General features: G+C 44.6%; 2 pseudogenes; one reads left to right on the forward strand and one right to left on the reverse strand.

Annotated features, from left to right (window-relative positions):
- Positions 1-1,632: 1,632 nt before the first annotated feature.
- Positions 1,633-19,228, reverse strand: LOC125531792 (annotated as a pseudogene).
- A 1,062-nt stretch (positions 19,229-20,290) lies between these two features.
- LOC125532502 lies at positions 20,291-21,074 on the forward strand (annotated as a pseudogene).
- Positions 21,075-25,045: the final 3,971 nt, after the last annotated feature.

Raw genomic sequence — 25,045 nt, forward strand, 5'->3', positions numbered from 1 at the left:
CTAGGGGGATAGATTGGTAGGAAAAGACCATCGCTCGCCCCCGCCCGCCACTCATAAGGAAGACAATCAAATAACACCTCATGTTTCAAATTTGTTCCATAACGTTTACCATACGTGCATGCTACGGGACTTGCAAACTTCAACACAAGAATTTCTCAATTTCACAACTACTCAACTAGCACGACTCTGATATTATTATCTCCATATCTCAAAACAATCATCAAGCATCAAACTTCTCTTAGTATTCAAAACACTCTTAAGGAAATTTTACTAACTTTGAATACCTAGCATATTAGGTTTTTAAGCAAATTAACATGCTATTAAGACTCCCAAAATAATCTAAGTGAAGCATGAGAGATCAATAGTTTATATAAAACAAATCCACCACCGTGCTCTAAAAAGATATAAGCGAAGTACTAGAGCAAAATTATATAACTCAAAAGATATAAGCGAAGCACATAGAGTATTCTAACAAATTCCAAATAATGTATGGCTCTCTCAAAAGGTGTGCACAGCAAGGATGATTGTGGTAAATTAACAAGAAAAGACTCAAATCATACAAGACGCTCCAAGCAGAACACATATCATGTGGCGAATAAAAATATAGCTCCAAGTAAAGTTACCGATAGAAGTAGACGAAAGAGGGGATGCCTTCCGTGGCATCCCCAAGCTTTGGATTTTAGGTGTCCTTAGATTATCTTGGGGGTGCCATGGGCATCCCCAATCTTAGGCTCTTGCCACTCCTTGTTCCATAATCCATCAAATCTTTACCCAAAACTTGAAAACTTCACAACACAAAACTTAAAGTAGAGAATCTCGTGAGCTCCGTTAGCGAAAGAAAATAAAAGACCACTTCAAAGTACTGTAATGAACTCATTCTTTATTTATATTTGTGTTATACCTACTGTATTCCAACTTCTCTATGGTTTATAAACTATTTTACTAGCCATAGATTCATCAAAATAAGCAAACAACACACGAAAAACAGAATCTGTCAAAAACAGAACAGTCTGTAGTAATCTGTAGCTAGCGCAAGATCTGGAACCCCAAAAATTCTAAAATAAATTTCTGGACGTGAGGAATTTATATATTAATCATCTGCAAAAAGAATTAACTAAATATCACTTTCCAAATAAAAATAACAGCAGTTCTTGTGAGCGCTAAAGTTTCTGTTTTTTACAGCAAATTCAACAAGACTTTTGCCAAGTCTTCCCAACGGTTCTACTTGGCACAAACACTAATTTAAACACAAAATACACAATAAAAACACAGGCTAGATAATTATTTATTACTAAACAGGATCAAAAAGCAAGGAATAAAAATAAAATTGGGTTGCCTCCCAACAAGCGCTATCGTTTAACGCCCCTAGCTAGGCATAACAAGCAAGGATAGAGCTAAGTATTGCCATGTTTGGTAGGTAATTATTCAATGAGGCATCTACCATCTTTAGGAATTTCTTTCTTTTTATAAATTATCAAACTTTTAGGCACAAGGTCAAAAAACTCATTTGTAACAAATGGTTCCTTACTGATAGTAAAAAGATTGGGATGAATACTTATAGATTTAAGATCCGCATTTTCCTTACTAGAGGATTCACCCTTATTTTTAGGAACATACATAAGCTTGGTAATTTTAGTGGGAGGACTTGGAGTATTCTTTACAGAAGAAAAAGCGGTTCCCAGGTTGGTAATAATATCTTCAAGTTTATCGATCCTAGTGGAATCATGATTTATTTTCTCATTAACTATGGGTTCCATTTCTTTAATATCTTTCAAAGTAACTCCTACTTTAGATCCATATTGAGAGATTCGGCTGTGGATCTTTTTATCCAAATTTTCAATTAATTCTACGGTAGCAACCTTATTTTCAATAATTTCAAGCCTTTGCATTACATGCTCCAAAGTTAATATAGTTCCATTAACCAAGAGAGGGGGTGAGCCAAATAAATCTAACATAGCATTATAAGAATCAAAAGTATGGCTACCCAAAAAGTTCCCTTCGTTAATAGTATCAAGAACATAACGGTGCCAAGGAGTAATGCCTACATAAAAATTGCGAAGAAGAACGGAATTAGATTGCTTCCTAGTAGATCTATTTTGAGCATTGCAAATTCTATACCAAGCATCTTTTAGATTTTCTCCCTCCCTTTGCTTAAAATTTAGAATTTCATTCTCGGGAGACAACGGAGAAGGTAAGGGACTAGCCATAATGACAAGCAAACAAACTAACACACAAGCAAACAAAAAGCAAGCGGGCAAAAAGAGGCAAATAGAAAAAGAGAGGGAGGATAGAGAGAGAGGGCGAATAAAACGGCAAGGGTGAAATGGGGGAGAGGAAAACGAGAGGCAAATGGAAAATAATGTAATGCGGGAGATAAGGGTATGTGATGGGTACTTGGTATGTCGACTTTTGCATAGACCTCCCCGGCAACGGCGCCAGAAATCCTTCTTGCTACCTCTTGAGCACTGCGTTGGTTTTCCCCGAAGAGGAAGGGATGATGCAGCAAAGTAGCGTAAGTATTTCCCTCAGTTTTTGAGAACCAAGGTATCAATCCAGTAGGAGGCTGCACGCGAGTCCCTCGTACCTGCACAAAACAAATAAATCCTCGCAACCAACGCAAATAGGGGTTGTCAATCCCTATAAGGCCACTTACGAGAGTGAGATATGATAGATATGATAAAGATAATATTTTTGGTATTTTTATGATAAAGATGCAAAGTAAAATAAAGGCAAAGTAAATAGCAAAGGAAATAACTAAGTGGTAGGAGATTAATATGATAAAGATAGACCCGGGGGCCATAGGTTTCACTAGTGGCTTCTCTCGGGAGCATAAGTATTCTACGGTGGGTGAACAAATTACTGTTGAGTAATTGACAGAATTGAGCATAGTTATGAGAATATCTAGGTATGATCATGTATATATGCATCACATCCGAGACAAGTAGACCGACTCCTGCCTGCATCTACTACTATTACTCCACTCATCGACCGCTATCTAGCATGCATCTAGAGTATTAAGTTAAAAACAGAGTGACGCCTTAAGCAAGTTGACATGATGTAGAGGGATAGACTCATGCAATATGAAGAAAACCCCATCTTGTTATCCTCGATGGCAACAATACAATACGTGCCTTGCTGCACCTACTGTCACTGGGAAAGGACACCGCAAGATTGAACCCAAAGCTAAGCACTTCTCCCATTGCAAGAAAGATCAATCTAGTAGGCCAAACCAAACTGATAATTCGAAGAGACTTGCAAAGATAACCAATCATACATAAAAGAATTCAGAGAAGATTCAAATATTATTCATAGATAGACTTGATCATAAACCCACAATTCATCGGTCTCAACAAACACACCGCAAAAAGAAGATTACATCGAATAGATCTCCACAAGAGAGGGGGAGAACATTCTATTGATATCCAAAAAAAAGAGAAGAAGCCATCTAGGTACTAACTATGGACCCGTAGGTCTAAGGTAAACTATTCACACTTCATCGGAGAGGCTATGGTGTTGATGTAGAAGCCCTCCGTGAGCGATGCCCCCTCCGACGGTGGATACAGAAAGTTACGATGGTGGAATTAGGGTTTTGGCTCCATATCTAATCATTTGGGGGTACATAGGTATATATAGGAGGAATGTAACACCCTTGATGCGACTATAGCTCCCACGTGTCGAGGCACGACTTAGAGACATAATCGCATTGAAGGCATAAGTCGCAAGTTAGGCAATCTTCACAACATCCCATGTAATATAAATAATAAAGGGGAGATAACATAGTTGGCTTACACTCGCCACGTCAATCAAGTACAAAAATAACATTACATCATCGAAACACTCATGGCCCGACTACGGCGCCAAAATAAAAGAGAACCCAACATGCGACAACGGTCCCGTTCACCCCCAACTGGGCACCACTACTGATCATCGGGAAAGGAAACATAGTATCGTTGAGAGTCTTCGTCGAACTCCCACTTGAGCTCATACGCGTCTCCTGGAGCGGAATCATCAGGCCCTGCATCTGGTGTAATAGTAATCTGTGAGACATAGGGACTCACACCCTCGCGATCAAGACTATTTAAGCTTATAGGTAATGGCAAGGTAAGTATAAGTGGAGCTGCAGCAAGCGGCTAGCAAGTATGGTGGCTAACTTATTCGCAAAAAAGAGCGAGAAGAGGAGGCAAAGCGCGAGCGAGAAACTAGAGGGCAACCTACGCAAACATTAATCCAACACCGTGTCCACTTCCCGGACTCCGCCGAGAAGAGGCCATCACGGTAACACACTCAGTTGATTCATTTTAATTAAGTTAAGATTCAAGTTATCTACAACCGGACATTAACAAATTCCCATATGCCCATAACCGCGGGCACGGCTTTCGAAAGTTCAAATCCCTGTAGGGGAGTCCCAACTTAGCCCATGACAAGCTCTCATGGTCAACGAAGGAATAGACCTCCTCCCAAGACGTTCCGATCAGACTCGGTATCTCGGTTACTCAAGACACTTCGACAGGTTAAAGCAAGACCAGCAACACCACCCGAATGTGCCGACAAATCCCGATAGGAGCTGCACATATCTCGTTCTCAGGGCACACTCAGATGAGCAAGATGTCGGGTAGGCCAGCCCAGAGTCGCCCCTGGTAGCCCCGGACATCACTCAGTTGGACCAACACTCAGAGGAGCACTGGCCCGGGGGGATAAAATAAGATGACCCTTGAGTCTGCAGAACCCAAGGGAAAGAAAAGGCTAGGTGGCGAATGGTAAGACCAAGGTTGGGCATTGCTGGAAAATCTTTAATCAAGGCGAACTATCAAGGGGTTCCCATTATAACCCAACCGCGTAAGGAACGCAAAATCCGGGAACATAATACCGATATGACGGAAACTAGGGCGGCAAGAGTGGAACAAAACACTAGGCGAGAGGCTGAGCCTTCCACCCTTTACCAAGTATATAGATGCATTAAGATAACATAGCAATATAATGATATCCCAACAAGTAAATAAAAGATGTTCCAACAAGGAACGGCCTCCAATCTTCACCTGCAACTAGCAACGCTATAAGAGGGGCTGAGCAAAGCGGTAACATAGCCAATCAACGGTTTGCTAGGACATGGTGGGTTAGAGGTTTGACATGGCAATTTGGGAGGCTTGAAAGCAAGTGGTAGGCATCGTAGCATTGGCATAGCAAAAGAGCGAGCAAACTAGCATAGCAAAGATAGTAGTGATTTCGAGGGTATGATCATCTTGCCTGCACGGTTGTCAGAATTGACTGGATCCTCGAAAGCAAACTCAATGGGCTCCTCGTTAGCGAACTCGTCTCCTGGCTCTACCCAAACAAGACAAACAAGCAACAAGCATACAATCAACCACGTGCAAGACCAAGCAATATGATACAATGATGATATGCTATGCGGAATGCGATGCGGGATGCAAAATGCAAGATATGAAAGGAAATGCATGAACCTGGCCTCAACTTGGAAATACAAGGGTGCCACTTGAAATATGAGATGAAATCGCTTGAAAACGATATAAAGAACGCCGGAATCGGAGTTACGGTTTGGAAATGGCAAGCGATTCAAAAATGACACCGGTCTGCGATTTACAGCAAGTAACCATCTAAATGTAATGGAATGAACATGCTCCAGCACCCAAACATGACAACAAAATACATGGCAGGGATGCACACAAGATGCTTAACAAAAGTCTAGCACTGAGCTATGGCCAATTCATCCATTAACAGGTTCAAACAAGCATGGCAAAAATGCATATGGCAAACAGATCTCAGACTTAGTGAAATCAACACTTGTCTGGAATTTCAGATCAGGTAGTCCTCTTCGGAGAAACAAAACTACATGCTACAGGACCTGAACATGGCAAAGTAAAGCATGGCATGGAGCTACTCAAAGAGCTTAACAAAAGTCCCTTGATGGCCTTGAGCCAAAAGGGATCAGAAAATACAATTGAAAGCATGTGAACATAGCAAAAACATAATTAGTTTCAGACTTAGTGAAAAACTGACACATGCTGAAATATAACTCAAGTAGGCATGTTTACGAGCTTGATGCACTCACTACGGTGCAATTCATGGAAAGACAAGCATACACCCATCAAGAAGGCACAAAATGCAATCTAGACATGGCAAAAACAATAGCATAGCATGCACGGATCAACTACAACATCACCTGCAAAATTGCAAACAAGTTGACAATCTGTCCAGATTCACGAAGTAGCAAAAGTAGAGCTCGATTGACTCAAGCTAGGGTGCTCCATAATTGCAAACAAAGACATGGATGGATAGAGCACTACAATATTAACAAAACTCCCTTACTGATCATCCTCAAAAGAGGCACGGATCACTAGGAAACAACATGAACATATGGCATCATGAGATAAACAGCTCCAGGACTTAGTGAAATTACTAAGTCCCTGAAAACAGAATTAGCAAGTGCACCACTTTGCAAGCTTGCACTAGTCACCTCACACATCACAAAAATACATGGGTTGCACCTCGGGAAAGATGACAAAACCCTTAACAAAACATATGTAGAACTCACGGGCATATCATGCACACAATAATCATGGCAAAAATGACAAAAGTGCAAAACGGAGTAGCAGATCTGACAATTAACTCAAGTAGCCCTCTTCTAACAGCATTTCGGGCATCAAGATGAGCTCAAATGAAAATGATGCATTGGAATGAAATTATGTACTCTCTGAGATGAACATTTTGATATGCTATATGCATGAATCGGAGCTACGGATGCAAAGTTACGGAGCCGTGAACATGAGCACTTGGCCTGAAATTTCTGGGACTTGGATGAATTTCACCTAGGGTTTCACTGTTCACCCCGATCCAGATCTGGATCGCACGCCTCCCGAGGTGGCTCCGGCGATGTCGGTTTGCTCCGGCGAGGAGGAAGGAGAGGCGAGGCTGGCCGGAGGAGGAGGAACGGCGGAGAGGCGGCGGTCGCGGCGAGGCGGCGCGGGCGCGGCGGCCGAGGTGGCGCGGCACGGCAGCCGGGGCGACGAGCGCCGGTGAGGGCGACAGGTGGCGGAGAAGAACGACGGGCAGCGGAGGGAGTCTGGCGGGCGGCGGCAGTGTGGACGAAGGTTCCGGGCGGCGGCGCGGGTCAACGGGCCTCGGGGGCCCCTCCTGGGCCTCCCGGGCCGGCGGCGGTGGCGAAGTGGGGCGGGCGGCGCGGCGAATGGCAGCGTGCCACATGGAGCGGCGGGGAGGATCCGGACGTGTCCGTCGGTGCGGTTTTTTCCGGCGCGGCGCGGTGGGTTGGATCTAGGGTTTGAGGAGGAGGGGATCCGGGATTTTTCGAGGGGGGTGTTTAAATAGGCATAGAGGGAGCTAGGAGAGTCCAAATGAGGTGCCGTTTTCGGCCACGCGATCGTGATCGAACGCTCTAGAACATGGAGCAGAGTTAGGTGAGTTTTGGGCCAAATTGGAGGGGTGTTGGGCTGCAACACACACGAGGCCTTTTCGGTCCCTCGGTTAACCGTTGGAGTATCAAACAAAGTCCAAATGATACGAAACTTGACAGGCGGTCTACCGGTAGTAAACCAAGGCCACTTGGCAAGTCTCGGTCCAAACCGGAAATGTTTAATCCCCACACACGAAAGAAAGCTAGAAATGGCCACCGGAGGAGAACGAAGCGCCGGAATGCAAAACGGACAGCGGGGAAAATGCTCGAATGCATGAGACGAACACGTATGAAAATGCAATCCACATGATGGCATGATATGAGATGCAAGACAATGACAACAACACATGGAGACAAAGACCTGAACCCGAGAAAATAAAATAACTTAACGCCGGAAACGACAAGAGTTGGAGTACAAATTGGGAAAGTTACATCCGGGGTGTTACAACACTCCACCACTACGAAAGGATCTCGTCCCGAGATCTAGGACTGAAAGAACGCCGGGTACTCAGAACGGAGGTGATCCTCGCGTTCCCAGGTAGCTTCATAGTAGGAATGGTGTGACCACTTGATTTTGAGAAATTTGATTAACTTGTTGCGAGTCTTACGTTCAGTCTCTTCAAGGATAGCAACTGGGTGCTCACGGTAAGAAAGATCTTCTTGGAGCTCAATGTCCTCGAAGTTGTGGGTATGGTCAGGAGTCTTGAAGCACTTTTGAAGCTGAGATACATGGAACACGTCATGAACATTTGCAAAGTTTGAAGGAAGCTCGAGTTGATAGGCGAGGTCGCCTCTCTTGCTGACAATCTTGAAAGGTCCCACGTATCTAGGGGCAAGCTTCCCTTTGATACCAAAGCAATGAGTACCTTTCATAGGAGAGACACGGAGGTAAACATGATCTCCGATCTCGAAAGCCAAATCACGGTGCTTACTATCATAGTAGCTCTTCTGGTGGGATTGGGCTGCTTTGAGGTTATCACGAATGACTTTGCACATTTCTTCTGCCTCTGTGATTAAGTCATTACCCAAAAGCTGGCGTTCACCGGTTTCAGACCAGTTGAGAGGGGTACGACACTTCCTGCCATACAGAATTTCAAATGGGGCCTTGCCCGACTTGCTTGAAAACTGTTGTTGTAGGAGAATTCAGCATAAGGAAGATACTCCTCCCACTTCATGCTGAAGGAGATCACACAAGCCCTGAGCATATCTTCAAGAATCTGGTTGACACGCTCGACTTGACCGCTTGTTTGAGGATGGAAAGCTGTGCTGAAGCGGATATTCGTGCCCATGGCCTTCTAAAAAGAATCCCAAAACTGCGAGGTAAAAATGCTGCCACGGTCTGAAGAGATCACTTGAGGAATACCGTGCAGATAGACAATACAAGAGGTATAAAGTTCCGCCAATTGAGCTGCAGTGATCGACTCTTTGATAGGCAGAAAGTGAGCCACTTTGGTGAGTTTGTCGATGACAACGAATATAGCATCATTGCCACGCTTGGACTTTGGAAACCCAGTTACGAAGTCCATTTCAATGTGGTCAAACTTCCATTCTAGAATGGCAAGAGGTTGGAGGAGACCAGCTGGCCTTTGGTGTTCTGCCTTCACTCTTCTACAGACATCACATTCATTCACGAATTGAGCAATCCCGCGCTTCATTCGAGTCCACCAATATGCTTGCTTGAGGTCCTGATACATCTTCGTGCTCCCAGGGTGGATGGAGAGGAGAGAATTGTGAGCCTCGTTCATGATCACTTTACGAAGGTCACCTTTGGGTACAACAATACGATCCTCGAAGAAGAGAGTGTCCTTGTCATCAAGGCGGTAGCACTTGTACTTGGACTGGCTCTTGGCAATCCCAATCTTCACCTTTTTCACCATAGCATCAAGAAGCTGGGCTTGGCGAATCAGGTCTTCCAAGGTAGGAGAGACTTGAAGGTTGGCGAGGAAACCTTGAGGAACAACTTGCAGATTAAGTTTGCGGAAAGCTTCACAAAGCTTGGGTTGATAAGGCTTGAGAATCAGACTGTTACAATAAGCTTTCCTGCTCAAAGCGTCAGCAATCACATTGGCCTTGCCTGGAGTATACTCGATACTCAGATTATACTCTTGAATCATTTAAACCCATCGAGTTTGCCTGAGATTGAGATTAGGCTGAGTGAAGATGTACTTGAGACTCTTGTGATCAATGAAAATGTCCACTTTTCTTCCCAATAGAAGATGTCTCCAAGTCAAAAGAGCATGCACAACTGCCGCCAACTCGAGATCATGAGTGGGGTAGTTCTTCTCATTAGGCTTCAACTGGCGAGATGTATAAGCAACAACTTTCTTCTCTTGCATCAAAACTACGCCAAGACCTTGGAGAGAGGCATCACAAAAGACCTCGTACGGCTTGGATTCATCAGGCGGAGTGAGAACTGGAGCAGTGATCAATTTCTCTTTCAAAGTGTTGAAAGCAATGTCACACTCCGGAGACCAAACGTACTTGACGTGCTTCTGGAGAAGATTAGAGAGAGGCTTCGCGATCTTGGAAAAAATTTCAACGAATCTTTGGCAATAGCTTGCGAGACCGAGGAAGCTACGGAGTTGCTTCACATTCTGAGGAGGTTCCCAATTCAGAATTGCAGACACCTTCTCAGGATTCACGGCAATGCCCTTGGCAGAGATGATATGACCAAGATAAAGAACCTCATCGAGCCAAAATTCACACTTGGAGAACTTGGCGTAGAACTGATGTTCCCTGAGCTTATCGAGAACCAAACGCAAGTGCTTGGCATGATCTTCCTTGTTCTTTGAGAAAACCAGAATGTCATCGAGATAGACCAAAACGAAGTCATTGGTGTAGGCGTTGAAGATGAAGTTAATCATGCGAGGGAACGTCGGAGGAGCGTTGACGAGGCCAAAAGACATGACAGTGTATTCATATGAACCCAAGCTTGTTCTGAAGGCCGTCTTGGGAATATCTTGCTCACGGATTCGAATCTGATGATAACCCATACGGAGATCAAGCTTGGAGAATACTTGGGCACCTTTGAGTTGTTCGAACAGCTCATTGATGTTGGGAAGTGGGTATTTGTTCTTGATGGTCTTCTTGTTCATTGGACGGTAATCAACACAATGTCGGTCCGTTCCATCCTTCTTCTTCAAAAAAGAACACCACAACCCCACGGAGAAGAACTAGGCCGGATGAGACCCATTTTCTCTTGAATATCGAGTTGCTTCTTCAGCTCCTTCAACTCTTCAGGTCCGAGCTTGTAAGGACGTTTGCACACAGGTTCCGTGCCAGGCTCAAGATCAATAACGAATTCAACTGGCCGGTGCGGAGGCATTCCTGGGAGCTCTTCTGGAAAGATGTCTTGATATTCGCAAACGACTGGAACTTGAGAGATGGCATCCAATTCACCCTTCTCATTGAGAGAAAACAGACGAATGGTATCATCACGAGCGGCAAAGACAATTACATCCTCAGACGAATGAGTCAATTGAATCTGCCTGGCTGCACAATCAAGCTGAGCCTTGTGCTTAGTAAGCCAATCCATTCCGAGAATAAGATCAATATCTGAGTTACCAAGCACCATAGGAGAAGAAAGAAACTTGTAATCGCCCAACGTGATAGTAACATCCGGAGCCATCATTTTGGTGTTCATGAACAAACCCGGAGAAGAAACCACTGTCGGCTTAGGCAAATCAATAGTATGCACATCATGCATGGATGCAAAAGGCTTCGATAAAAATGATAAAGATGCACCAGTGTCAAAAAGAACTCTTGCGGGAATGTCATTAACAGGAAGGTTACCCATGATCACATCTGGTGATTCCTCTGCCTGAGCTGCATTCAGCAAGTTGACCTTGGCGGACTTGGGGTTATGCTTGACCACAGCTGTACTTGCCGATCTGACAGGAGGAGGAGGAGGAAGACGCCTCTGGTTGAAACACTTGTTGGCATAGTGACCCTTCTGTTGGCACTTGTTGCACGTGACCTCTGAAAGCGGACGGTGATACGGAGCACTCGATCTTGGAGCTTGAGACGAAGTCTTGTTCTGAAAACCAGGGTTGGGTGGGTGGGAAGAACCACTGCCACCTTTGCTCTTCTGCTGATACGGCTGACGGAACGGAGGAGGAGGAAGCCAATACTTCTGCTGCTTGGCCACTTGAGTAGAGGAAGAAGAAGTAACATCTCTGACTCGCTTCTTGGAAGCATCACACCTCAACTGAGCAGCCTCTTGCTTCAATGACATGTTGTAGAACTCATCGTATCTCAAGGGCTCAAAGAGAACAAGAGCGAGCTGAATTTCTTCTCTGAGACCACCCCTGAACTGGTATATCATGCCCTTCTCATCAGGGACGTCCTGCTTGGCAAAACGGGCGAGCTTCTGGAACAACTTGTTGTAGTCATAGACAGACAAAGAGCCTTGCTTTAGATTGCGGAATTCCTCACGCTTGCTTTCAACCACGCTCTGAGGAATATGATGAGCTCGGAAATCTCGACGGAAATCATCCCAAGTGATAACACGTCCACCTCTTGAGTCCTTGTACTGCTGGAACCATTCTGCAGCTTGATCTTTGAGTTGGAAGGAAGCGAACTTAACAAAGTCCTCAGGCCTGACGTTACTGCACTCGAAATGCTTGCACAGATCCACTAGCCAATCATCAGCATCGGTTGCCTCAACACAATTGCTGAAAGTCTTTGGCCCGTTAGCAAGGAACTGGTTGAGTGTAGCAAAGTGATTTTGATTGTTGCCTTGATTCCCTTGACTGCCTTGATTGCGCTCTTGAAGAATTTGCATGATCAACTGTGTGTTTGCATTGGTTGCGGCCATCACAGCTTGCCATGCCTCCAGAGGAGGTGGAGGTGGTGGCGGATCAGGATTCGGAGTCGTGCGCGTTGGAGGAGCCATCCTGAAGAGGTTGACCACCATTAGCACATTGATAGACAAATATTGAAGCTGAATCCAACAGAATGAAAATTGCAACATATAGTCTTCACATCCGAACAAAATGAACGAATGCATTCCTCTTGAAATGGTCACATATCCATAAATTGAGAAGCCACGTAGAATTAAGGTAGAGAAATAAATCAACAAGGTACGGATCAAGAATGAATAATCGGTAAGAAATCCCAATCTCAAACCAATATCCGTGGAAGAAGAACTAGAGCTACTAGAATTCCCACCTATGAAACTCCCGAACCTTTCCGGTTATGCAATCAGGTGTTGGGGATACAGGGGAAGCATAATATCTCACCCAAACTAGCAAATCCTACATCCAGCTGTATCCATCCTTCAACACATAACCAAGAAACCTTCGGAAACCATCTACCTCAACCTTCAAAAAGCATCCGTTATACAAGTTATGGCGATACTCCCGAACTCCCGCCCCAGTACTGGGTGGCGTCAAGGTTATCTCACCAACGAACTGCATAAAAGAGATTTTCGATGTCAGCGTACTAGACTCGGGTATTCCAGAACTGCAACGATAAAATTATGATGACAACACCTCAGAGCTCAACTGCCCGGGACACTTCCACTAAACCCCTGACAGGAGGCACCAAGACAATGTTCTCATCATAAAACCATCGGAACGATTCCAAGATACCCGCGTGATCCTAAAAAAAATTTAGTGAAATTTGAGAAGAGAAGAGTCAAAACTCTACGTCAGGATGCCTTACCAGAGCGATGAGGAGACTGGGAAGTAAAAAAATTCCTTATCTCTCCGATATATAATTCCTAATGACTCAAAACATTTTTCTAGACACAACTCGGCCGCTAAAAACGATCAAGCAATGGGGCTCCTAAGGTCGGGGAAGGCTCTGATTACCAACTTGTAACACCCTCGATGCGACTATAGCTCCCACGTGTCGAGGCACGACTTAGAGACATAATCGCATTGAAGGCATATATCGCAAGTTAGGCAATCTTCACAACATCCCATGTAATATAAATAATAAAGGGGAGATAACATAGTTGGCTTACACTCGCCACGTCAATCAAGTACAAAAATAACATTACAAGACTATTTAAGCTTATAGGTAAGGCAAGGTAAATATGTGGAGCTGCAGCAAGCGACTAGCATATGTGGCTATCCTGTTCGCAAAAGAGAGCGAGAAGAGGAGGCAAAGCGCGAGCGAGAAACTAGAGGGCAACCTGCGCAAGCATTACTCCAACACCGTGTCCACTTCCCGGACTCCGCCGAGAAGAGACCATCACGGTAACTCACACTCAGTTGATTCATTTTAATTAAGTTAAGTTCAAGTTATCTACAACCGGACATTAACAAATTCCCATCTGCCCATAACCGCGGGCACGGCTTTCGAAAGTTCAAATCCCTGCAGGGGAGTCCCAACTTAGCCCATGACAAGCTCTCACGGTCAACGAAGGAATAGACCTCCTCCCAAGACGTTCCGATCAGACTCGGTATCTCGGTTACTCAAGACACTTCGACAGGTTAAAACAAGACCAGCAACACCGCCCGAATGTGCCGACAAATCCCGATAGGAGCTGCACATATCTCTTTCTCAGGGCACACTCAGATGAGCGACGTGGTAGGCCAGCCCAGAGTTGCCCCTGGTGGCCACCGGCATCGCTGACAGGTTGGACCAACACTCAGAGGAGCACTGGCCCGGGGGGGTTAAAATAAAGATGACCCTTGAGTCTGCAGAACCCAAGGGAAAGAAAAGGCTAGGTGGCAAATGGTAAAACCAAGGTTGGGCATTGCTGGAAAAGCTTTAATCAAGGCGAACTATCAAGGGGTTCCCATTATAACCCAACCGCGTAAGGAACGCAAAATCCGGGAACATAACACCGATATGACGGAAACTAGGGCGGCAAGAGTGGAACAAAACACTAGGCGAGAGGCCGAGCCTTCCACCCTTTACCAAGTATATAGATGCATTAAGATAACATAGCAGTATAATGATATCCCAACAAGTAAATAAATGTTCCAACAAGGAACGGCCTCCAATCTTCACCTGCAACTAGCAACGCTATAAGAGGGGCTGAGCAAAGCGGTAACATAGCCAATCAACGGTTTGCTAGGACATGGTGGGTTAGAGGTTTGAATGGCAATTTGGGAGGCTGAAAGCAAGTGGTAGGCATCGTAGCATTGGCATAGCAAAAGAGCGAGCAAACTAGCATAGCAAAGATAGTAGTGATTTCGAGGGTATGATCATCTTGCCTGCACAGTTGTCAGAGTTGACTGGATCCTCACAAGCAAACTCAACGGGCTCCTCGGTAGCGAACTCGTCTCCCGGCTCTACCCAACAAGACAAACAAGCAACAAGGATACAATCAACCACGTGCAAGACCAAGCAATATGATGAAATGATGATATGCTATGCGGGATGCGATGCGGGATGCAAAATGCAAGATATGACAGGAAATGCATGAACCTGGCCTCAACTTGGAATTCCAAGGGTGCCACTGGAAATAGAGATGAAATCGCTTGAAAACGATATAAAGAACGCCGGAATCGGAGTTACGGTTTGGAAATGGCAAGCGATTCAAAATGACACCGGTCTGCGATTTACAGCAAGTAGGCATCTAAATGCAATGAAAACATGCTACAGCACCCAAACATGACAACAAAATACATGGCAGGGATGCACACAAGATGCTTAACAAAAGTCTAGCACTGAGCTACGGCCAATTCATCCATTAACAGGTTCAAACAAGCATGGCAAAAATGCATATGGCAAACAGATCTCAGACTTTGTGAAATCAACACTTGTCTGGAATTTCAGATCAGGTAGTAGCTTCGGAGCACAAAAATACATGCTACAGGACCTGAACATGGCAAATAAAGCATGGCATGGAGCTACTCAAAGAGCTTAACAAAAGTCCCTTAGTGACCTTGAGCCAAAAGGGATCAGAAAATACAATTGCAAGCATGTGAACATAGCAAAAACATAATCAGTTTCAGAACTTAGTGAAAACTGACACATGCTGAAATATAACTCAAGTAGGCATGTTTACGAGCTCGATGCACTCACTACGGTGCAAGTCATGGCAAGACAAGCATACCCATCAGAAGGCACAAAATGCAAGCTAGACATGGCAAGAACAATAGCATAGCATGCACGGATCAACTACAACATCACGGCAAAATTGCAAACAAGTTGACAATCTGCCCAGATTCACAAAGTAGCAAAAGTAGAGCTCGATTGACTCAAGCTAGGGTGCTCCATAATTGCAAACAAAGACATGGATGGATAGAGCACTACAATTAACAAAACTCCTTACTGATCATCCTCAAAAGAGGCACGGATCACTAGGAAACAACATGAACATATGGCATCATGAGATAAACAGCTCCAGGACTTAGTGAAATTACTAAGTCCCTGAAAACAGAATTAGCAAGTGCACCACTTTGCAAGCTTGCACTAGTCACCTCACACATCACAAAAATACATGGGTTGCACCTCTGGAAAGATGACAAAACCCTTAACAAAACATATGTAGAACTCACGGGCATATCATGCACACAATATCATGGCAAAAATGACAAAAGTGCTAAACGGAGTAGCAGATCTGACAATTAACTCAAGTAGCCCTCTTCTAACAGCATTTCGGGCATCAAGATGAACTCAAATGAAAATGATGCAATGGAATGAAATGATGTACTCTCTGATATGAACATTTTGATATGCTATATGCATGAATCGGAGCTACGGATGCAAAGTTACGGAGCGCGTAACATGGCACTTGGATCTGAATTTCGGGACTTAGACAATCACTAGGGTTTACTGTTCACACCGATCGATCTGGATCGCACGCCTCCCGAGGTGGCTCCGGCGATGTCGGTTTGCTCCGGCGAGGACGGAAGGAGAGGTGAGGCCAGCCGGAGGAGAGACGGCGGAGAGGCGGCGGTCGCGGCGAGGCGGCGCGGCACGGCGGCCGGGGCGACGGCCGGCAGCCGGAGAAGGCACACGAGCGCCGGGTGAGCAGGCGACGGGCGGGAGCAGACGAGTGGTGGCGAGGGAGTCCTAGCGTCTCACAAACCAAGCCTGGCGCGGCAGCCGTGGACGAAGTCCGCGCGGCAGAGGCGGAGTCAACGTCTCGGGGGGTCCCTCTGGGCCTCCTGCGCGGCCCCACAAACTCTACAACACCACCAGAGCCAAAAAGATTAAACCCGAAACAACCCCCGACAATTTATCGATTTTTATTTATTTCTCTTTTTTTGTGTGAGACGCACAAAAAAATACAACACACCCACTACCAAAAGCAAAAACCGAGTCACCTAACGACGGCCGGTGGCGAAGATGGGGGTGCACGGACGCGAAGCAAGCACGCATGTGGCAGGCGGCGGGATCGGACGTGTCCGGCGGCCGGACACTTGTCCGCGCGCGCGGCGGGTGGATCTAGGGTTAGGGACGAATGAACCCGAGATTTCGGAGGAGGGTGCTATAATAGGCATAGAGGGAGCTAGGAGAGTCCAAATGAGGTGCGGTTTTCGGCCACGCGATCGTGATCGAACGCTCTAGGACATGGAGCAGAGTTTGGTGGGTTTTGGGCCAAATTGGAGGGGTGTTGGGCTGCAACACACACGAGGCCTTCGGTCCCTCGGTTAACCGTTGGAGTATCAAACGAAGTCCAAAGAAGCGCCGGAATGCAAAACGGACTGCGGGGAAAATGCTCGAATGCATGAGACAAACACGTATGCAAATGCAATGCACATGATGACATGATATGAGATGCAAGACAACGACAACAACACATGGAGACAAAGACCCGAACCCCAGAAAATAAAATAACTTAACGCCGGAAACGGCAAGAGTTGGAGTACAAATTGAGAAAGTTACATCCGGGGTGTTACAAGGAAGGAGTACATCGGTGGAGCAACAGGGGGCCTGAGGGAGTCCTGGATTAGGGGCTCCGGACAGCCGGATTATATACTTTGGCCGGACTGTTGGACTATGAAGATACAAGATTGAAGACTTCGTCTCGTGTCCGGATGGGACTCTACTTGGCGTGGAAGGCAAGCTAGGCAATACGGATTTGTACATCTCCTCCTTTGTAACCGACCTTGTGTAACCCTAGCCCCCTCCAGTGTCTATATAAACCGGAGGGTTTTAGTCCGTAGGACAACATACAATCATACCATAGGCTAGCTTCTAGGGTTTAGCCTCTCTGATCTCATGGTAGATCTGCTCTTGTACTACCCATATCATCAATATTAATCAAGAAGGACGTAGGGCTTTACCTCCATCAAGAGGGCCCGAACCTGGGTAAACCATCGTGTTCCCTGCCTCCTGTTACCATCCGCCTTAGACGCATAGTTCGGGACCCCCTACCCGAGATCTGCCGGTTTTGACACCGACATTGATGCTTTCATTGAGAGTTCCTCTGTGTCGTCGCCAGAAGGAAGGATGTCTCGTCTCGTCTTTAAAGACGGTACTACTGTTGGGGGAGCTTTGGCTGTCGGCCAAACTCTCCGGCTAGGCGGTTTCATCATGACCGCCTGTTCGGCCGCCGAGCCGACGATGACTTCTCGGGTCATCGAAAACAGCATCCACGTCAAATCGGCACTCGCCGAACAGATGGATCCAATGGAGCTCGCCCCCTTAAACGAGCTCTTGGATCGCATCGCCGCCTTGGGAGTCGCTACGAACTATGATCGGATTGGGCTTAAACCCGATCAAAGGGAGATTAACTCTCCACCGGTCACCCATCATATTGCAGTGGTGGAGGAACAATGCCGCGACCTTTCCTCTATCTTGAGGACCAACTATGTCCGGATTCCCGAGCTCTCCGAGCCATGGACATTATCTCATGCTTCTGGTACTCTTTGATTTTTCTGTGGGACCAAAGAAAAGGTACCTCGTCCGGTCCTGCCAACATATGGCTATGCTTGTCCTCAAAACTTTCAACATACCAAACCCCATGCTTTTGGTCAAGCTTTACGGTCAGGTGCGCTTCGCAAAAGCAGCGTGTCTCGGCTCTGAGCCTACGGCTATGTCCTTCCTCGGTTAGCAACTTGCTGTCACGTTTCCCTTGTCTTGAACAAACAAACCGCCTATAACGCATATGATGTGACTCTGTTTTGCTATACCTGACCTTATTCTTTCTAATGCTGAAACCATTATCTCTAGCATAGCTGTTGTAGAAATTATACGCAGCATCGTGAGACGTAAAGGTCATTTCCATTATCTGCATGAACATATCCCTCTTATTATCTGCACTGGCAGTATCTTGGACATTCTTTGCCCCATCATCTTGTGTCACCTACACAATCAAACCACAGCCATGAAAACATATTTCTAAGGTTTAACATTACTTACTTCCATAGAACATTGATTACACACATACCTCACTCATGATGACCGACGACTCGGACTCCCCAGAACCAGGTGCATCTAATGATTCGTCGTTAAGGCCTGTCTCCGCATCGGATTCACCGTAATAGCCGTACGCATTATGACATTCGAAAATGAACTGAAAAATACAACACAAATACATAATTACTTATCATATAGTATTCCAGAAGAAATTCAATTTGCATGCCAACAAAAATTTTCACTTACGTACCTGACTAATGTAATCGTCATTCGAGAGCTCTGGGTTGTTTTCCTGATCATCATCAAGCTCATCGATCTATAAATTTTCAACACAAAGATTTAATGTTGTCGGATGCCACCAAAAAATTACAACATGACAATGCCACTCACATTAAGATCGTCCCATTCGTTCCCATTCTCTGACCGATCTTCACGATCTGAATTTTCATCATCTGACCAATCTTCTATCCAGTCTTTCATCAGTTCTTCAAACTCCATGTCTACGATGATATCAGTTAACTCCTCGTCCGCCATTTCCTACAACCAATATTATGTATCATCACATGTGCAAACATGATCAATGATGAAATATAAAACACATAGCACACGATCACGGATGTTATGTAAACAACCGCAACCGAGGCCGTTCAGATCTACCCAACTTAGTAAGGAAGATGGCCACGGCACCCGTCGTGATCACTTTCAATCGCGAGGAACTGCATGATCTCAAAACCTAGCTTGATCTGTGATTACCTCTGCCGTCGGATACCTAGGTTAGCCGCCACATCAAATAACGATACCGGTGGTGCGCACAGCCGACGGCAACCGACGCTACGTGAACCCAGATCACGAGGAGCAGCACTACCGGAACAAGATCCACGATCACATGCGCCGCCGGGTAGCTAGGTTACCCACCCCGCTAGGTTAACCACTACCACTGGCAGCGGCAGTTCGTTCGATGTTGCCGCGAGCGAGACTAGAGGGGGGACGCGGGATGCGGTACCTGTGCGCGCTCGCTGGAGATTCACGACGTTGTCGCGCCCGCTGTCCGACGAGATCGCCGGCGACGAGATAGCCGCCGCTGGAGATCTACTTCATGACTTATGGAGCTGCGTCAATGCTCGCAAGATTGATGGAGCTGCTCACGTGAATGATTGGATTCGGCAGGTCTTACGTGGACGTGGGGTCGTGTGATGTTTTTTTTTGAACCAGGATACTGTACGTATACATTCTGGGTTATACAGGACTAGACAGGGCTTAGATCTAGGCTGCGGCGGGCCAGAAAAAAAATAAATCCGCAGGGACAAAAATACTCCTTTGAAATTAGGTTAGGGGGGAGCACTGGAGCAGGGCTCCATAAGCGCTGAGCTACGATCCCTGGGGCGAACGGTCTAGACTCGACTTCTAGAGTGGCGGCCACCGGCGAGTGTGCGTTGTGGACGCTCGGGAGAATGGCGAACCGATAGGGCAGGAGGGAGATGTAGGCCGAGTCGCCACCGCCCATGACGACGTGCATGGACTGCACGTTGACCGGCGCATACACCACCATTGCGTCGGAGTGTCGGACGCGTCGGCGCATGTCTCCTAAGGACGAGCATGTTGTTCTCCTTCCTGATGCTGTTGTACATCATCATCATTGTCCTTGTCAGTGTCGTATTGTACGTGGCCGTCCGCTATGGCCGGCCGCTCTTGTCTGAGTGGCACAAGCTCCACCGCACCGGCGACGACCCGCCTCTCGCAACCCACCTCGGGCCGAGCATCAAGGACATCCCCGCGCTCCCCACCTTCACCTACAGAGCACGCGAGGCACCGACATCGTCGCCCCAGCCCCAGGGTAGCTGGGGCAGTTGGAGGCAATGGCGGAGCCAGGAAAATTATATCAACCGAGCCGAATGATGTTAAAACTGCTTGGGAAGAGCCAAGCCAATAAAAAACATGCATTTGACAGAAATTAATCACTAATTTTAGCACTATTCATCAGCAAATTAGCACTATATCTCTGCTGTTAGGGGAGGCCAGGCCCCTGCTGGTCCCCCCTGTCTCCGCCACTGGCTGCAGGAGCACCAGTTGTAAGAGGAAGAGCGGCTGCAAGACGAGGGCGACCTCGGTGGAGTGTGTGGCTGCAGAACCTCAACGCGGTGCGCGTAATGCCGGCATCACTTCTTCGAGGGCAGTTGCATTACTACTTGGATGTGCGTCATGTCTGGTGTGCCGCGCGCACCTGGAGCCGGAGAGCGCGCGGCCCGGCAAGCCGGCCATGTCACTCGCTGCTGCCCTGTTGTGTCGCTGTGGCATGTCACCCGAGTGGTCGACGGAGTTGCGGATCCTGGCGAACATCTTGGCATGATCGCCGTTGTGGATCGGCGTAGCTAGGAGATAGATCATGTGGCAAACAATTTTTCTCCTAAGATCGCGCGTGGCTGGCCATATTTTATTGAGCTGTTTTTTATCCCGGCTTACTCAATCGTGCATCGATGGGTTTCTGATTTTTTTTCTTTTTTTACCAAGCGTGATGTGGGCAGAACAAAGAAAGTTGGATGGATGGATACCTACGATGGATCGTCAATGCAGATCTTTTTTTTTCCTATGCAAATCTATTTTTAAATCTCGGCCGTCAATCTATAAGGTTAACACAAAACCAACGGTTATGAAGAGGTGACTGATGGAGAACTATGAGATCTTCTATCTTTTAATATTAGGTAATAGATAGATTGTGCTTCTCACGGAAGCAAGGCTGCAGTTCTCAGGGAGGCACAAATGTACTTCTCGTGAAAGCACAGGGTGTGCCTTTTCTCTTTTCGAGAAGCATATGGAAGCATAGGTTGTGCTTGTAGCAGAAGTACATATTTGATTCGCGTGGAAGCATAGCTATGCTAATCATGGAAGCACATGTGGGGCGCCTGCCGCAAGCAATTTTGTGATTACATGAGAAACAAAAATTGTGCTTCTCGTGAAAGCATAAAATTGTTTTTTTAGAAGCAAAGTTGTGCTTCATAAGAAAATAAAAAGATATTTTTTTCGTGATCTAGAGAAAACCATGGAAAAAGCAAAAATCCAAAAACCATTGAAAAGAAAATCAGAAACCCGAAAACGCGTACAAAAAATAAAAAATGAAAATGAAATCCACAGTAAGCACCTAACACACGACATGTGACAGCAGTTGGACGGACCACTTGGCGTGCTTTCAGACCACAACAATGACCCTTGCAGGAGCTCGCCAAAGGGTAACCGTTGGTTAGTTGCTCCTTAAGAGGGCAAGCCTATGTCTCGATTGACACAAGATAGTAGTATCTGCAGCAGACCTATTGGGCCGCCACAGCGCCTACACATGCCTTCTACGGTTTCTTCCTTCCTTTTACACATATTTGCATTTTTTTTTACTTTTGCCTTTTTTATGAAATATTCTGAATATATCTATTGTAAAATTCACTTTATACAGAAAAGTTGAAAATGTTAATTGCGCATTATAAGAAAATATTGAACATGTACAGAAACATGTTTCTAATTAATAAAAAACTGTATATTCTGTATGAAAAAATAGACATCAAACATATATATGAGACATGTTAATCATGTATTTCAAAACTGTTGAATTGGTATATAAAAAATGTTCCTGATGTATAAAAAATGTATAATGTTTAAGGGAAAAGTAGATATAAAAAATATATGTGTAAAAAATATTAATTATGTATTTGAAAATGTTAAATGTAAATACAAAAAGGTTCCTGATGTACAAAAAATGTACAGTATGTATGAAAATATTAGACATAAAAGTATACATTTTCAAAAAAGTTAATCATGTAATTAGTTTTTTTAATGTGTATATATAAATGGTCCTGATATGTATACAAACATGTATAATGTGTATGGAAGAAACCATGCATCTAAAAATATTAATTTTTTATATATAATGTAAAAAATTTTAGTTCTTGTCATGGATATAACCATGACAATACTATGGTGATGTGAATGTAGAGGCAATTATAAGCTAATTGGTATGTAAAGCAGATGGGATTAAACACAAGGAATTATATAGGTTTGGGCCCTCTACGGTGTTGGTAACGCCCTACTCCTGTGTGATCTCGCTCTTGGCGTAGGTTACAATGTGAGAGAGTTCAACCCTCCGTGTGATGTCCTACTCTTGTCTTATATGGAGTGCACTAGGAGGGAGTGCCATAACGGGCTAGTGTAAATACTATTGATGGTCACATGCATGATCGACTGTTCGTGGCTATTATTAATACTAACTGGCGTATTTAACTACTCAGTTATGTAACGGCGATGAATGCATCATGAGGGTCACGGCATCCTAGGACGTAGCCGACTGTAGATGGTCCGACTGCTCCTATCTTGCTGATGTCCGGCTGTAGATGATCTTACTGCTCATATCTTTCTCATGACCGACTATTGAGTCTTGTCTGTCAGGGGGTGTGTAATCCGACTATAGACACTTGACTCCTTAGCGAGTATTCCCCTTGTATCTGATGCCTTGGGCTTGTAGCTCCAATGCCCCATTGTCTTTGGGACCGTATCCTTGAATACCCTGGGCCTTTGGTTCGGACATATGTGTACTTGGGCCCATCCCTTATATATAACCCCATCACTATGTTTATGGAACAAGTAGATGTCAAAAAATATAACTTTAAAAAGGGTAATCATGTATTTGAAAACTGTTAAACCTCTCTATCAAAAATATTTTTGATATATACAAAAAATATATGTCAAAAGGTTGACATTAAAAGAAAGGAAAACAAAGAAATCCCTAAACCCTAAACAAAGAAAACTGAGAAAGAAACAAAGAAAAAAAAGGATAGATAAACGAGTAAAAAAAGGAAAACAAGAGTAAAACATGAAAGAAACAAAGAAAACCGATGAAAAAAAAGAAATTCAAAAAATGAAAGAAAACCGGTGAAGAAAGAAAATAAGAAAAAAAAAGTAACCAAACTAGTGTGTGGAACCTGTGAGCGAATGACCTGAGCGCGAGCGAATGACCTGAGCGCGAGCGAATGACCCAAGGTTGCCAGAAACATGATTTAAATCGGATACAAGCTCTGATAGTAGGATTGCAAACCTTACAACGACCTGATGCTATTCTTGCACCTTCAGGCGTGGCAAATGCTAATCTCGCTTTGCGCGAGATATAACATTCGTGAAGCTATGAAGGGTGTCAAATCGTCATAGCTATATCACACCTATTCAGGCTCACCTCTGGAGTCCTCATGTATGGGCTGGACCATTAACGTGTTCTCGCATATCGCTAGTTCACTCAAAGTCCTCATCACAGTTGTTTCTAATTCGCTCTCTGTACGTTCTTTTTCTTTTTGAGTCTTTTTTAAGTCGAGTTTTCTTTCCATCTACATGAGAAATATTTTTAAATAGAATCATTAATTTTTTTTAAAAAAATTCTTATTTTCATGTCTATTTTTTCATACACATTGGAAATTGTTTCGTATGCATCAGGAGCATTTTTTCTCTATAAACATTTAACATTTTTAAAATACATGATTAATATTTTTTAAATATATCTTTGGATGTAAAAAAATTGCATGTACTTCATGCATTTGTCTTATATATCAGGAACCTTTTTTCTATGCACATTTAACATTTTTCAAATAAACAATTAACAATTTTCAAATATATGTTTTGATGTATAATTTGTTTCATGTTGTACATTACATTAGGAACATTTTTAAACAAATTTAACATTTATTATAATTTCACGTACAATTTTTTAAATATGTGTAGATTATTTTGTTACCATGATTTGTTTAATGCTATCAATATTTTTTTAACAATGGACCAACATTTTTTCAGAATTTCAGTATTTGTTTGTGGAATATATTTAATTTTATTTTTTAAAATAGAAATAAATAGAAATAAATAATATTAAGAAAAAATGAGAGAAAAACAATTTGTTCTAGGGCGGCCCAACCGAGAGTTTCTTTAGGAAACGCTGGCTTCCGTGTCGCTATAAGCTACCCATAGTTGCGCCCATATCGAACTAGACATGATTGGGTGTTTGCTATCTTCTAGGCAAGCAGCTTGTATTCAGTGATGACTTTTGTCCTAACACGATAACGGTTTGCTCTTTCAGTTTCTTACCAAAGCAACTGTGGTTATAACACGGACCTATTAATCACACTTGAAACATTCACATGCAACTCTTGATTGGTTCAAACACATTGACTCACACATCGAGGTGATATAACCGTAGAGTTCGAGTTAATTGCAAGGAACTACTACACTTCGGCACGTCGTAACGAATCAGTACCATTAGACACAATTTTTGCATTTCAGTACCAACTCTAAGCCTAAGTGTTGCAAAACGGTTTGACAGCCGTATAAGCACGT

Source organism: Triticum urartu, chromosome 1, assembly GCF_003073215.2.
Source record: "Triticum urartu cultivar G1812 chromosome 1, Tu2.1, whole genome shotgun sequence".
NCBI lineage: Eukaryota > Viridiplantae > Streptophyta > Magnoliopsida > Poales > Poaceae > Triticum > Triticum urartu.